This window comes from Hypanus sabinus, chromosome 20, assembly GCF_030144855.1.
Source record: "Hypanus sabinus isolate sHypSab1 chromosome 20, sHypSab1.hap1, whole genome shotgun sequence".
In the NCBI taxonomy this organism is placed as follows: domain Eukaryota; kingdom Metazoa; phylum Chordata; class Chondrichthyes; order Myliobatiformes; family Dasyatidae; genus Hypanus; species Hypanus sabinus.
The window spans coordinates 49,694,474-49,709,603 of NC_082725.1; the positions used below are offsets into that span (position 1 = coordinate 49,694,474).

The 15,130-nt window shown below is 42.5% G+C and overlaps 1 protein-coding gene across 1 annotated transcript in view; it reads right to left on the reverse strand.

The window, feature by feature from the left end:
* LOC132378514 (uncharacterized) overlaps window positions 1-10,241 on the reverse strand; it is a 92,116-nt gene extending 81,875 nt beyond the window's left edge. The window contains exon 1 of the mRNA XM_059945472.1: window positions 10,182-10,241. The gene's annotated coding sequence lies outside the window, so the exon portion shown is untranslated. The remainder of the gene's footprint in view (window positions 1-10,181) is intronic.
* Window positions 10,242-15,130: the final 4,889 nt, after the last annotated feature.

Sequence of the window (15,130 nt, forward strand, 5' to 3'; positions counted from 1 at the left end):
GTCAGCTAATTATTATTTCACTGTGATGGTATTTAACTCCATTCTTTTCGTCATAGTACTTATTGAGACAGCAACGTTTCGATGCCTGCTTGCATTCAACCTTGCCTGAGAAATTGGACTGTGATTCAGGGAGTACTTCTTCAGATAGTGGAAGGAGTCATTTGACAAGTATATGTGCAAGCACTTAGCCTGTTGTGTCATAACTGGTAGCCTTGACGCTTTTCATGTTCCTCATGACATCACAGACTTCTTTCATAGCAGGAGGTTCCCCATGTCTTCTCTCACAGGTCCCTAGAGGTTCTGTTTAGTAATCTCTCATTCAGCAGTGCTGTCAAGTTCTCTCTCCATTGATCATTGAGATCCTTCTGATCCTTTAGAAAGTTCTTCCTATCCTCTGAGCACAGGGGGTTGAATTTGAGGTAACTTGGACCGTAGACCGCTTTGGTGGAACTGAAGAAGCCTGTCATGTCACTGGAGTCTGCCGCTCACTGGACTTCCAGGGCTTTTTCAGCCCACCGAGGATTCTTTAGCTCCCTCACCCTGTGCTGGTCATTTGCCTTAGCTCTGGAGTAGGCTCTTGCCGATGTCATTTGGCCAGATGCAAAAGGCTTTTCAAGTGGAATATATTGGATTAGTATAGGACCGATGTAAAAATAATTCCCGGTGGGCTTGATGAGCTGACAGGCCTGCCTCTCGGACGTGAATTGTTTTCAGGTTGTCTGCCAGTAGACCCATTATATTCACTTTAATTGAAGGCTGGGGTACGTCCGCAATGATCATTGTTAGGGTGCCCACCTCCACTGGCATTGGCGATGAGGTTGCCATCCATCGACCTGTGATAACTGGAATCAGCAGAGGGAGTTGCACCATAGGCCTAGCCTTGGATGAGGATTTGCAAGCATTCTGAGCATCAACAATCTGGATTTGCAAGATGGAAGCAGCACAGAATGTACCTAATGAAAGCTGTCCCCCAACGGTCTTGATCAATCCTGGTGTGCATCTAATCTTTGCTCCATTTTAGCAGCATGGAAGAATTTACAGTCTATTAGATAGTGAGTTTATTCACATGCCCATATACCTTTTTAGTAGGAACACAAACATATGGGGACAGGATTAGGCCATGTGGCTGCTCAAGCTTGATTCAATTACATCAAAGCTGTGTTGTATCTAAACTCCATCTGCCCTCTTTGTTCTTTTAATCCTTAATGCAGTTACTGAACAGAATCCTATTAATTTCAGTTTTTACATTTTGAATTGACTCAGACAATAGCTTCGTGGGTGAGCAAGCTCTAAATTTCCACACTCCTTTGTATGAAGAACTGCCCGCTGACATTGCACCTGAGCAGCCCACATCTACCACTTCCCTTGTTCCTGGTCCCTCTCTGGAGAAGAGTGTAATTTTATCTACATTGATAATAGTGTATGTAGGACATGCTCCTTCCGCTCGCTATGCAGAACATTGTAATTACTGGAGCTTTTTATAAAATTTGTTCCTGTTTTCAGGTGATCTAATTTTTTCTACTGGGTCAGTGAGTACTCCCTGCAACTCAATCATTTTCCCTTGAGTTGTAGCATAACTACTCATGATTCCTTTGGCATTGAACTTCTGATGATAATTTTTGTATTTCACCTTAAAAACAAGGTTGCCCAATGACACCCAAAGTATTGCTAGTGCAATTTCGAAGGGTTTGAGGTTCGTAAGCAGAGCAACAGTGTGCTCACCCAAAACAGATGTAAGGGTGCTTCAATATGGAAACAAGTTGGTTGTGGGGTTCTTGTTGAATTGGTCAAATAGAACATCGGCAACGTCATTCATATATTACTGGGCAGAGTGATCTGCCAAGTTCAGTTCTTACTGACTGAAAGGAATCATTTCAAACTTGTTCTCCCAAGTGGTAAGATGCAATTTTGCCCAAATACATAGTTTTGTAGGCAATTTTAAAAGCAAATGCAACATCTCAATATGGAAGCAAAATGGACCGCACTTTAAAGCTTTCTTTCTGATTTTAGCTATATGTTTGAGATTTTTTATGAGCTTAACAGATGCATGATATTGATTTGTTTATTCCTTCCTTCCTGATTGCAGGTCTTATTCTGATAGCCGGCAAAATCAATATGACACTTGCCTTTGTCATTCCATCTGTTCTGTTTGCCTTACCTTTAACATTGAAACATGAACAATCTAATTCATGCTATCTTATTGCTTTCGATTTTAAAATAGTAGATGAGTGTCATATAAAAGATAAACTGAAGCTTAAGCTGTCAGTTTTAAGATGTCATTCTTGGCTTAGTGGTAGCATTCTAGTATTTGAGGTAAATGGGATCATATGCAGCATCAAGGTACACTTTATGATAGATAAACAACACACACAAAATGCTGGTGGAACACAGCAGGCCAGGCAGCATCTATATGGAGAAGCACTGTCGATGTTTCGGGCCGAGACCCTTCGTCAGGACTAACTGAAAGGAAAGATAGTAAGAGATTTGAAAGTAGTGAGGGGAGGGGGAAATGTGAAATGATTGGAGAAGACCGGAGGGGGTGGGATGAAGCTAAGAGCTGGAAAGGTGATTGGCAAAAGTGATACAGAGCTGGAGAAGGGAAAGGATCATGGGACGGGAGGTCTCGGGAGAAAGAAAGGGGGAGGGGGGGAAGCACCAGAGGGAGATGGAGAACAGGCAAACAACTAAGTATGTCAGGGGTGGGGTAAGAAGGGGAGGAGGGGCATTAACAGAAGTTAGAGAAGTCAATGTTCATGCCATCAGGTTGGAGGCTACCCAGCCGGTATATTAGGTGTTGTTCTTCCAACCTGAGTTTGGATTCATTTTGACAGTAGAGGAGGCCATGGATAGACATATCAGAATGGGAATGGGATGTGGAATTAAAAAGTGTGGCCACTGGGAGATCCTGCTTTCTCTGGTGGACCGAGCGTAGGTGTTCAGCGAAACGGTCTCCCAGTCTGTGTCGGGTCTCACCAATATATAAAAGGCCACACCGGGAGCACCGGACACAATATACCACACCAGCCGACTCACAGGTGAAGTGTCGCCTCACCTGGAAGGACTGTCTGGGGCCCTGACTGGTGATGAGAGAGGAAGTGTAAGGGCAGGTGTAGCACTTGTTCCACTTGCAAGGATAAGTGCCAGGAGGGAGATCAGTGGGAAGGGATGGGGGGAATGAGTGGACAAGGGAGTTGCGTAGGAAGCGATCCCTGCGGAAAGCAGAAAGAGTGGGGGAGGGAAAGATGTGCTTGGTAGTGGGATCCCGTTGGAGGTGGCTGAAGTTACGGAGAATTATACGTTGAACCTGGAGGCTTGTGGGGTGGTCAGTGAGGACAAGGGGAACCCTATCCTGAGTGGAGTGGCAGGCGGATGGGGTGAGGGCAGATGTGCAGGAAATGGGAGAGATGCGTTTGAGAGCAGAGTTGACGGTGGAAGAAGGGAAGCCCCTTTGTTTAAAAAAGGAAGACATCTCCTTCGTCCAGGAATGAAAAGCCTCATCCTGAGAGCAGATGCAATGGAGATGGAGGAATTGTGAGAAGGGGATAGCAGTTTTGCAAGAGACAGGGTGGGAAGAAGAATAGTCCAGGTAGCTGTGAGAGTCTGGAGGCTTATAGTAGATATCAGTAGATAAGCCGTCCCCAGAGATGCTTTATTGCTTGGGGAAGGTGACTGTTTTTGAGTCTGGTGGCCCTGGTGTGGATGCTATGTAGCCTCCTCCCTGGAAGTGGGACAAACAGTCCATGAGCAAGGTAGGTGGGATCCTTCAAGACATTCCTTTTCCAGCACCTTTCTGTCTACAGTATATGACATTGATGGTGGGTAGGCTGGTTGGGTAGTTTTGTCTGCTGCAGAGCAGTTTCTGCACCAGGCAGTGGTTCAGCTTGAGAGGATGCTCTCTATTGAGCATCTGCAGAATGGCCTGGGTATAAGGCAAAAGTATTAAGGGGAAAAAGTTTAGGGGTAACACGAGGGGGAACTTCTTTACTCAGCGAGTGGTAGCTGTGTGGAACGAGCTTCCAGTAGAGGTGGTAGAGGCAGGTTCAGTTTTGTCATTAAAAAAAAAATTGGACAGTTATATGGACAGGAAAGGAATGGAGGGTTATGGGCTGAGTGCAGGTAGCTGGGACTAGGTGAGTGTAAATGTTTGGCACGGACTAGAAGGGCTGAGATGGCCTGTTTCCGTGCTGTAATTGTTAAATGGTTATAGATGTGCAAAGCCCAGCCCTTTTCAGCCTCCTCAGAAAGTAGAGGCACTGGTCAGCTTTCTTGACTGTAAAGGATGTGTTCTGGAAGCATGAGAGGTTGTGTGCGATGTGCATGTTAGGGTATATCCTGGTGTTAGTGTATATTGCAAATATTAATTTCACCGGCAACTAATCTTTACATTTGAATGTGGATTGTAGATTGAATTTAAAATGCAGATCGGAACAATTAGACCTCAGGTGCCTGCAAATACATGAATGTGGCCTAGAGTCAGTGGAGATTAACATTCATTTTGGGTGTCTGGAGTGTAAGTGCGAAGAAGGAAGTGTGTGAAAACTGCTTGTAATTCAAAGGAAGCATTGTAGATGCATTGTAACCAAAGAATTGTCCTGTTACCATTAACCTTTAGCTCTTAAAATGTCATGTAATATTGGGTTGAGGAGACCTCTTCTTACAAAAATGTCTCAGTATGATGCCTGTTGTTCGTTTTTGCTGAATAAAACACTTCTAAGTCCACTAGCTTCAGTGTCTCTCCAGTGACTTTATTCACAGTGCACTCCCAGGAGCTTAAAACGGCTTGCAGTTTCCACTGCTCAGCGGCTGATGATGTAGAGCAGGGGTCACCAACCATTTTTTTGCCCTGTGGATCGGTTTAATATTGACAATATTCTTGTGGACCGGCCGATGGGGGGAGGGAGTGTTAATCACGGCTGGAATATAGGTGATAAGTCAACTGTAAGTGGCTAATACACTCAATTTTGTTTCTAAAAGGGTTCATCTAATGAATTTAATATTAAGCACACAGCACAAATTTTCCTCGCATGAATATAGTGATAAGTCAATTATAAGTCACTTATAAGTCAATTGCATCATAACATTTTAAATAATGTTTGGATATTAAACACACAGTGCATATTTTCCTCGTATGAACATATAAAATCATTGCAACACACCAATATCGCCAAATCAGTGGGAGCCCTGGACTTGTTTTCCTGCAACAAGACATTGAGGGGTGATGGGAGACAGCGATACTCTAAGAGGGTTTCTTATGTCCAGTCTATTCCTCAATTTAGTTTCCGTTGCATTCATTGCAGAATAGCCTGCTTTGCCAGAGATACGATGTTGGAAATGGAAACAACTTTTTCAGTGCTTTCGTGGCTGTCTCAGGATTTTCAGCCTTGACTTTGATCCAGAATGCCGGCAGAGATGTTATGTCAACCATACTTTTCAGCCCACCGTCATTTGCAAACTTGATGAGTTGACCTTAGTCCCGGGCTGATATGGATTATTCACCAGGGACATTCACAAATGGGTCATGGACCCATTCCTTTGCAGGTATTGGGTCTTTTGCATTTGGGAAGCAACGCTTGAATTTTGTCGACAGCAAAGATAGGTGATCGTGCACCAGCTGTGAGAAGGATGGTGCAGCCTCAGTCTCTCCCAAAATCCCAGCTAATGTTGGGAACATGTCAAATATACCCCTGTCCACTCGCCGTCCCCACAGTTCCAGATTGGCTTTGAAAGCAGATACTTTATCTGACAACTTAAAGACAGTTGTCATTCTCCCCTGAAGTGACAAATTGAGTTCATTGAGCAGGTTGAAGATGTCACACAGATACGTGAGTTTTGCTATCCACTCCTCGTCACTGAAGTGTGCTACCAGTGGTGACATTTTTCCTGAAAGAAATCTCTGTAGCTGCTGTCTTAACTCAAAAACCCTGGCCAGGGCTCTTCCCCTTGATAGCCACCTGACTTCAGTGTGTAAGAGAAGGCGTTTGTGCTCTGCATCCATTTCCTCGCAAAACTGCACAACAGATGTGAGTTAAGGGCTTTTGCTTTGATGTGATTGATAACTTCAACAATGTCACTCAATACACTGTTAAGATCAGGTGACATTTTTTGGCTAGCCAGCATTTCCCTGTGTATGGCACAGTGTGTAGACTGACATTCACTCTTTTGACTCAGGTAGTGAAACCAGACAGCCGTCTGGTCATAGCTGCAGCCCCGTCTGTGCATATTCCAACTCAGAATGACCAGTCCAGTTTGCCTGACGTGTAGTCAGTCAAATACTTGAGTAGTTCTGCCCCAGTTGTGTTAGTTGGTAGCTGCAGTGCACACAACATACCCTCGTGCATATCATCTTGAAATGTATATCGCACATAAACCAGCAGTATTGCCTTGTTGTCGACATCGGTAGACTCGTCAACCTGGATAGCATACCATGGTGACTCTTAAGCCGTTTCAACAGCTGTGTTTCGATGTCCTCCGCTATGTCATCGATTCTCCTTGAAACTGTGTTCGCTGAAAGAGATACCTGTGCCATCTTGTTAGCTGCAGCTTCTCCCAGCAGTTCAGGCTTATGCCCTTGGCAGCAGGCAGAATCAATTCTTCACCAACAGTGAAAGGCTTCTTAGCCACTAAGTACGATGCTCTCAGAGCAGCAGCATTTGTGGAGGTGGTGGCTCTCAGTATTTGCTACTGTCCCACTCGCTCATGTTTTTTCCATTCAAAAAACTCAATGTGTTTGTCTTTAAGTTCAGGGCACTTGGACTCAAGGTACCGAAGCAGTTTTGAGGACTTCTTTGCCTCATTAGACAGCTTGTCTCCACATATCACACACAGGGGGCTTGGAGCATATGAGTCAATGGTTGCATTAAAGCCATATTTTATGTACGATTCGTCATATTTTCTGTTAAAGGAAGCTTCTTTTTTTTTGCAGTCTAGGCCTCAGCTGTCTCTGTGTTATCATCATCGTTTGGTCTCTTATGTCCCTACCACCTCTTCCAAAGAAACTCTCAAGCGACATTTGTTTTTTACTCATTGAGTTGTTGTAGGCTAATAACCTCGCGTGGATAATGACCTCGCATGTGTTCAAGTTCAACAGTGGGCGTGACATGGAATGAGGAAAGGTGCAGCAGACTCATATTGTTTCATATCGCCAATCATATCGTTTCCTCGTGGCCCGGTAACACATGCTTTGGTTGGGGACCACTGAGAGGGAGGGATGAGTGGTGCGAGTTCTCCTCAAGACAATAACCATCTCCTTTGTCTTGTTCCCTGGTCGTAAAGCAAAATTGGAAATTCCTTCCTTATGAAAGAAGAGCAACCTTTATTCTTTATCACTCTTGTTATAAGGACCAAGTTTCATTTATATAGCACCTCAGTGAAATCTACGATTATGGCACCCTCCATTCCAGACAGGAATACAAAATCAGATCTTTATCACACAAATGAGATCAGCAGGTACTGCGTTCTGATGATTGAATATATTGTGTGTGTTGAATTGTGACCCTGAACAAAATCATTCAGCATCTAGTTGGGGTCTTTGGTTGCAGTGAGGAATTCAGGACATCTTCTGTACATATGCTAATGCAGTCGTATGTATGAATACTGTGGAACAGTGTTCCAATGATCATTTTCAACAATCCAACCGTGAGGGAAACACAAGTCACTCTCTCCTCTCTGAGAAAAGGGTTAGCTTATTTTGTGAGGTGGGTGGTTAGGATGGCAGTTTATGGCCAGCACAGGGATTCATGTTAAATATCACTTTGTTCGGAGTTAGGGTCCAGTATCATTTTCAAAATTCTCTACACAGTGCTTTGTAAAGAAAGGCTGCTTAACACAAATTTAGAACAAGTATTTTAGGTTATTAACATATAGAAAACATAAAAAGATTACATTTTCATTCCATTTTCCTGGTTATCAAATTGGAACTTGGAGGTACCCATTTTTGTTGTCATATTTTTCTGCGGTTGAGCCTGACAGTGCCTACAATTTTCACACAACCTTCTCTGATTTCCTTTAATTAACCTATGCACAAACTTCTCGTCTACTAAGCAGAATGCTGTTACCACGGTGCCAAGTTCTCCAATACTGGAAGCTGCCAATCTCAAGTTTACTATCATGGTGTTAATGAACAGCAGCCAATGGCCAGAGTGATATTAAAGCTGAATCTATTCTTCATCTAAACTTCGGAGCAATCTGATGCATAACGCATACTCCAAAATCTCACCAAGCCACAGTGTCTGGAAGGTTTTTTCCAATGTCAAATCTACCCATCTTTTCTCCCATTCTTGTGCTGACTTTATTAGCTCTCTGCTTTCTAAAATGGCAATGAAGTGAAATAATCCTGTGATTTTGTAGTAGCTGTCTGACTTTCAGCGGGGCCACCCAATTAGCAAGCAAGATTTCAGAGACAATCTCTGTCAATAAAATAGTCTTCTCATGCTTCCTCACTGCAGTGTTCTGTGCCTCTACGTTTTCAATATGATTTCTACCTCAAGCATAATTTTTGCCATAAAAATTGCTTCCATTTCTTTCCATGGAGGACACAGATGTTTGACTGTCCCCACTTCCCTCACCCTTTCTCACTCCCTCCTCAACTCTAGGCTAGCTATAATGTTTGTACATGAACATAATTTGGTCCAGCTTCTTGCCAAAATGACAATATTGCAGTACTGAAGAGTTTAATCCTCTTAATACCAAGATTACCACAATACGACAGACTACTGTTGTTGATCTTTTGTTCGTGGATTATTTATCATTACCTACGCTACATACCTGGGAAAATTTTGCCACCAGCTGTGCTTTCAAACCATGTTTACTGGCTAGTTGATGTGGAATTGTTTCCATAGAAATTCATCATTGTTGCTAAGGCTATAGATGCTGCATCTACACCTTCTACTTCACAGAGATACCAACACCAAAATGTAGCTGTTTAAAGCTATCAATGAGTAAAAGATTTCAGGTTACTTGTTCTTGTTCCTTCTCATACATTATGCAGTGACACTAATATGTTAACATAACAAAAGTATCTCTAATAGTTAGTTGGAAAGGCAGGGACAGTTTTGCTCTTTCTGACTGCCGGTGACAGTGTGATTGGTTTATGATTCATTGCCACATTACTGTTCATTCAGTTTCTGCCCCAGTTCCAGCAATCTTGCCAGTGATATTGCTGCATCTGTGCCATTGAAAATCTATTTTTTTTGTGACTCAAAGATCAGTGACAGTCCCCACTGGGATTTCACAAAGCAGGGCCTGAGAATTTAAGTAGGTCTAAAGAGCAGAACTTCCTTTCTCTAAGTGGAGCTCTTGTGTCTCCTAAATGCAGAGGAATTTTTCATTCAGGCAAGTTTGAATTGCAAAAAACACTCAAAATGAGAGCATGTGGATTTCATTTCCTTTTAATCTTTGTTTTCTTTTTCTTGCTGCTTGCTTTAGTTGTATCCTCAGGATGTTAAACTCTTCCTAAAGTTAACTATGAGATGGAACAATTAGAGAAACAAACAAAAAAAATTGAATTGAGCAGAAGGGTTTAATGAGCCTTTCTCATTTCAGCTATGCAGATTGAAAGGCAGGCAAAACATCAAAGGAACTAGTCTCCCTAACCCAATTCAATGACATTGTGAAGGGACTATATTTTCTCAAGCAATATGGACGTGACTCTCAAAATTGGAATCTAATTACTCAGAATTCAGCACAGATTCATCAAGCCACTATCAGAGCTCACCCTAAGTTGCACCCTGAACTAGAAGGAGGATGTTACAAAGGTGTTTTGAACTGAAGTACGTTTTTAAAACTGGGTTACAAACGGATGCTTCAATTTAAAAATGGAACTTTTCTCTTTAATGACTTAATGGAGACCTCAGTGGAGACCTCTATTAATAGGGAGACTGTTTATATTGCAGACTTCAAATTCAAAGTATTTAATCAGTGATTTTAGTGGGAGTGTGGAAGCTACACCTGTTCTGACCATAAAGATTGAAGTCCAGCTGTTCTGCTGATCCACATACATTCTCTAACCCACTGGAGGGTGACGGCACAGAGAACAGGGATAAGAGTTGAGTTTATATGGGCATCCTTAGACTGAACTTCGGCAGTCATTTAAAACACTGCCTGCAGATATTTGACTGCCTGCCAGCTAACAGGAGGAAAAGGTAAAGGCAGTGAAATCAGAGGGTCCTGATTGAGGGCCTTACCCTGAAACTTTGGCTCTTCATTCCTCTCCAAAGTTGCTGCCTGACCTACTGAGTTCCTCCAGCGTTTTGTGTGTGTAAGCTGCTGAATTCATTTTAACTTCCTCTGCCATCTGGGAGGTGTGAGTAGGGAATGAATGCAAATAAAATCTAGAGCACTCTGTTAGTGATCTATCGGAATCAATGAAGGGTTGCTGGATATCTGCCCAACAGTTTGAAATGAATTGCCACATTCCAACTCAAGGTTTCAAATGATAAAAGGGGTGTTGAGTTGAGATTATTTAATTATTTCACATTTTGTCGTAAGTTTGTGATTAAAAATTGTAATTTAAACTATTGCAATAGTATAAACAGGGTACATTGTTTGAGCTCATAAAGTTAACTGTGCCATGTGTAAACATCTGCCATGGCATTGAATACTGCACCACCATAACGTATAATGGATAATGAATTAAAATGGTTGCTGTGGTTCAACTAAAGGTAAGGCTCAAAGGGTCAGGATCATTTTCATTTGATCAGGTGCTGTACTGTGTGAAACTATTAGACTTGGTTGTACTGCTGAACAATGTGTAGCTCATGTAGTCAAATATTGCCACAGATACTGTTGAATACATTGTTCATTCAGAGCCAGAGATGACAGCATGTAGATTCTGACAATAGATGGCATTTAAATATTTGAACATTGCCATAGTTTTAGAATGGAGATAGGTCCACACCTGCATTGGCCTTCGTATAGTCACGATGGGCTGGCCTTTGAATCAGAAGATTGCTCTGTCAAGTAGATTAAGAAAAATGTTGGCCTACAAATGTGTATGCACAGTTTATCCAGCATCAGAACATGTCTAGCTAGTATTGCTTCAAAAAATCTAAAAGGATCACATTAATCACCAGTACAATTGAAAAATGCTAACAGACTCCATTGCATAATGCCATGCCATTTCAGAAAAAAAACATGACTGGAAAGTTGTACTTGTATTTCTAGTAGCTGCCAACACTTAGACAGCCAGCTACCATCCCATAACACCTGTACACTACCACTAGCACTCTTCCAGCTACTGGCAAGTGCTGCTTATTGCAGGTGGAAGCAGCAGTGTATTCTGAGAGCAAAGATTGTGCTCTCAGACTTACCCTTACTGCACAGGGTGAGCACTAAGGGTGCAGAGTAAGCAGTGAGTGTGTAGGGTAGGCAGTGATCGTTGAGTGTGCAGGGTGGACAGTGAGTCTGCAGAATGAGCAACGAGTGTGTAGCATGATCAGTTTTCTTACAAAATAGAAGGAAACCATTTCATGGATTCAGTCATGCTCTCTGTGTTTTCACATTAGTACCATTCTCCTGCTGTAATTCATTCCCCTGTAATCTATTCTCTCGCACATGGCTACCAATTTATTCCTGATTTTCCTGTCACCCTACACCAGGTCGAATATAGTGGCTAATTGACTTACCAACATCTCTTCAAGAAGTCAGAGGACCATGTTTATTATTACGATTATTGTTTTGACTGTTTTTGTTTTATGGTAGCAGTGCAATGCAATACACAAAATATACTATAAATTACAATACAAGCTGGTGATTTTCATGGGTTTATTGTCCATTCAGAAATCTGATGGTAGACAGGAAGAAGCTGTTCCCTGTATCTTCAGGCTCTCTCACCTCCTCTCTAATGGTAGTAATGAGAAGAGGACATGTACTGGGTGGTGGGAGTCGTTAATGATGGATGCTGCCTTTTTGAGCACTTGGGCCCCTGTGGGAAGCCTACACCATCACAAAGGTGAATTTGCAAACTACACCCAGAGAGCACTGCAGGTCAGGGCGGAAATTGACTTGCTGGAGCTGGGGTGGGGGGTGGGGGGGGGAACAGCTCTACCTGCTACATCACTATGCTACCCTGGAGTGAAGAGAAAAGAGAGAAAACCTTGTGATTATATAATACTCTCCATGAGGTGGTTTACATAACATGAGGTAGAATTGAATTGAAGCCATTCCCAACTTTGATCATTCATTTTATCTCACCTGCTTATACTTCCCGCTGGGTCCCCTTCTCCTTCCCTTTCTCCTGTGGCCCACTCTCCTCTCCTATTCTTCTCCAGCCCATGACCTTTACCACCCACCTGGCTTCACCTGTCACCTTCCAGCCAGCCTCTTTCCCCTCCCCCCATCTTTTTTTCAGGCACCATCCCCCCTTCCTTCTCAGTCCTGAAGAAGGGTCTTGGCCTGAAATGTTGACTGTTGATTCTTTTTCATAGATGCTGTCTGACCTGCTGAGCTCCCCCAGCATTTTGTGTGCATTGACTTTAACCAAAAATTTGGAAACCCTTACCATTTGTTTGGCATTTTATTCCCCTCTCTGCTTCTACTTGTGAAGTGTATTATAATTTATATTATAAATACTTGCAAAAATGTATACAAGAGAAGACATTATTCATTGACAGCCAATTTACTGTGGAAATGCACTCCATTATGACATATCCTCTATTTGACCATCATCCTCTCTCCTAAAGCTTGCATTGTGACTTTAATGTGGCATGAGTCAGGGGGATTATGAAGTACACACCATCGAAACCTTGGATATTCCTTACAGAAGGAAGGAGAATAAGTGACATATACAGCGCGGAGACAACTTTGACCCAAGTTGACCAAGCTGCCTATCTGACCTCGACCCAATCTGCCTCCATTTGTCCCATATCCGTCCAAACCTTTCATATCAATGCACACAGCCAGAAAATCTTTTAAACATCGTTATTGCACCCAGCTCTATCACTTCCTAAGTGGTAAAGTTAGAGAGGAAAATTCTGAGCTCCAGCCTTAACAGCCTTAATGAGCTGAATGTACAGCCTCTCATAAAAATGAATGAACTTTGGAGATGTGCAGAAGCCAGAATTAGAACAACTCAAACATCATGGAGGTTTGCAGGGTAGAAGCTGTTTGATAGTCTTCTCTTATTAAAAAAAATAGGTTCTTTTGGTGTTTCTTTGTTTTGTGGCTGTAAGGAGACGAGTCTCAATGTATACATACTTTGATAATAAATTTACTTTGAACTTTGAAGCCGCATGCAGAGAAAGGAAGGAGTGACATCTTGGATTTGATTTTATGACACTTTAAAATTAAGGTGCTGTCCAACCGGTCGTCCTCAAACACAGGTGGCAGCCGAGTTTTAGATGAACTTGTAGATCAAGAGAGGCCAACAAGGACTGTAATGGATTATCAAGACTTTAATAAGGACTTGTGAAGTAGATGAACCAAGGAAAAGCCAGGTCCTCTTAATGATAGAGAGGTAGAAATGATACAGATACATGGCAACCAGAAAGGGAAAGCTGAGTTTTCAGTTTCAGAGCAATTCAGTGGCTGGGAAATGAGGCCAAAGGTAATGCACCACTGATTGGTTGAAGGGAGTTTCCACTCAAGTGGTACTGAATATTAGATTTAGAGGCAACAGAAGAGTTAAGAGGTGCTATTGCAGCTGAGTTGGTTGTTGTCAGTGTATGGGTGGAAATACTATTTACATTGGGGATGGCAGCGTATTAAACAGAAATTGGGATGGTCCGAGGTCCCATTCTTGGACAGCACTGGAATTAAGGGTGTGAGCACACAGTGAAGTCACTGATTCCATGCTCCTGGCTAACTTGAAAAGGAATTGACAGCAATCCCACCCGTTCGACCTTTATACCAGAATACTTTATCCCAACTCAGATATTCCACAACAAGAATATTAATATTCCTTTATTTTATAGAGTAGCACATGCACACATTCATGGGTTCTGCTGGTTAACCGGTGTGCTTAATTCTTACATTTCTCAAGCTTTTATGTGCTTGGCATCTTAAACCATGCTTAATCTCTTAAGTGTTCCTCATTAATCCTGAAACTCTATTTAGGCCTGTGAAAGTATGCACTGCTTTCCTTTGCACTTCTACAGGCAGAATGCCTGATCCCAGCAGGCCACTGCACTGAGCCAATGGAACGGGAACCACAGGCAGCTGTCATCACATTTGCTAACTATTGCAAATAGGTATGCCAATAACAGGACAGCACCTTCACACATCAACTAGGGAAATTATGCCAGGAGGGGAAAATTACCAATAACCCCCATTAATTTAAATAGCCCTCGGTGATTTGAACCCCAAGGGAATGAAATTAAGGCAATCCTTGAATCAGTCACTGCATCTACACAAATTCCCCTTCATATATTTGGATGCAAAAAGTAGCAGTCAGAGCAAAGGCTTAGCACCAAGGCAACAAGCAGCAAATGCCAACACAGAGGCTGTTTGTGTAGTGAAACCAATATGAAAATAAGCCTGCAGGGGTGTAAATTATGTTCACATTCCTGGGGCAATATGAAAATTCTGACTGTGTGGTCTGGGAACAAATGGCTGAATGTATTCCCAAAAGGAAAACAAAACAACTTTGCATTTCCTACTAATGCTGAACCCTTCTGATCAGCAGCAGTACTGAGGTCCACACATTGCTTTCAGTGGGATCCTACCCTCCAGGAGTGCACAGCAATCTCCAGCAATTAATACCTGGGAAATCAAGGAAATTACATATTGTTCCAATCCCCGCTGAAAGATCATGTTGCTGTTGTAGCATCAAAAATCATTATTTGTACTTTAATATTGGAGATTGGAATATATATGGAGATTTAATTGAGTGGAGTGGTTAGAGGCTATCAGACAAAACCACCAGCTAGAAGTATCCCCACCCACCCAGTCTTCTTGGCCTCGTTGTTGTTGAAACAGTCAGCCACGTCTTCGTCAAATCTGGCTTGTCGGCTCAAGGTCGAGCCTGCTGCCCACTTACTGCAGCTCATCCTAAACCCTCTGATTCCAGTTCCAACACTCAGTACACCTGACACCCCAACAACCTACACAAGATCCTGAGCTACGAACACAGGCATTTAAAATCCTTTATCTCAGCTACAAGGTCATACAGAGTCTCAACTGAAAATTCAAAAGCTGA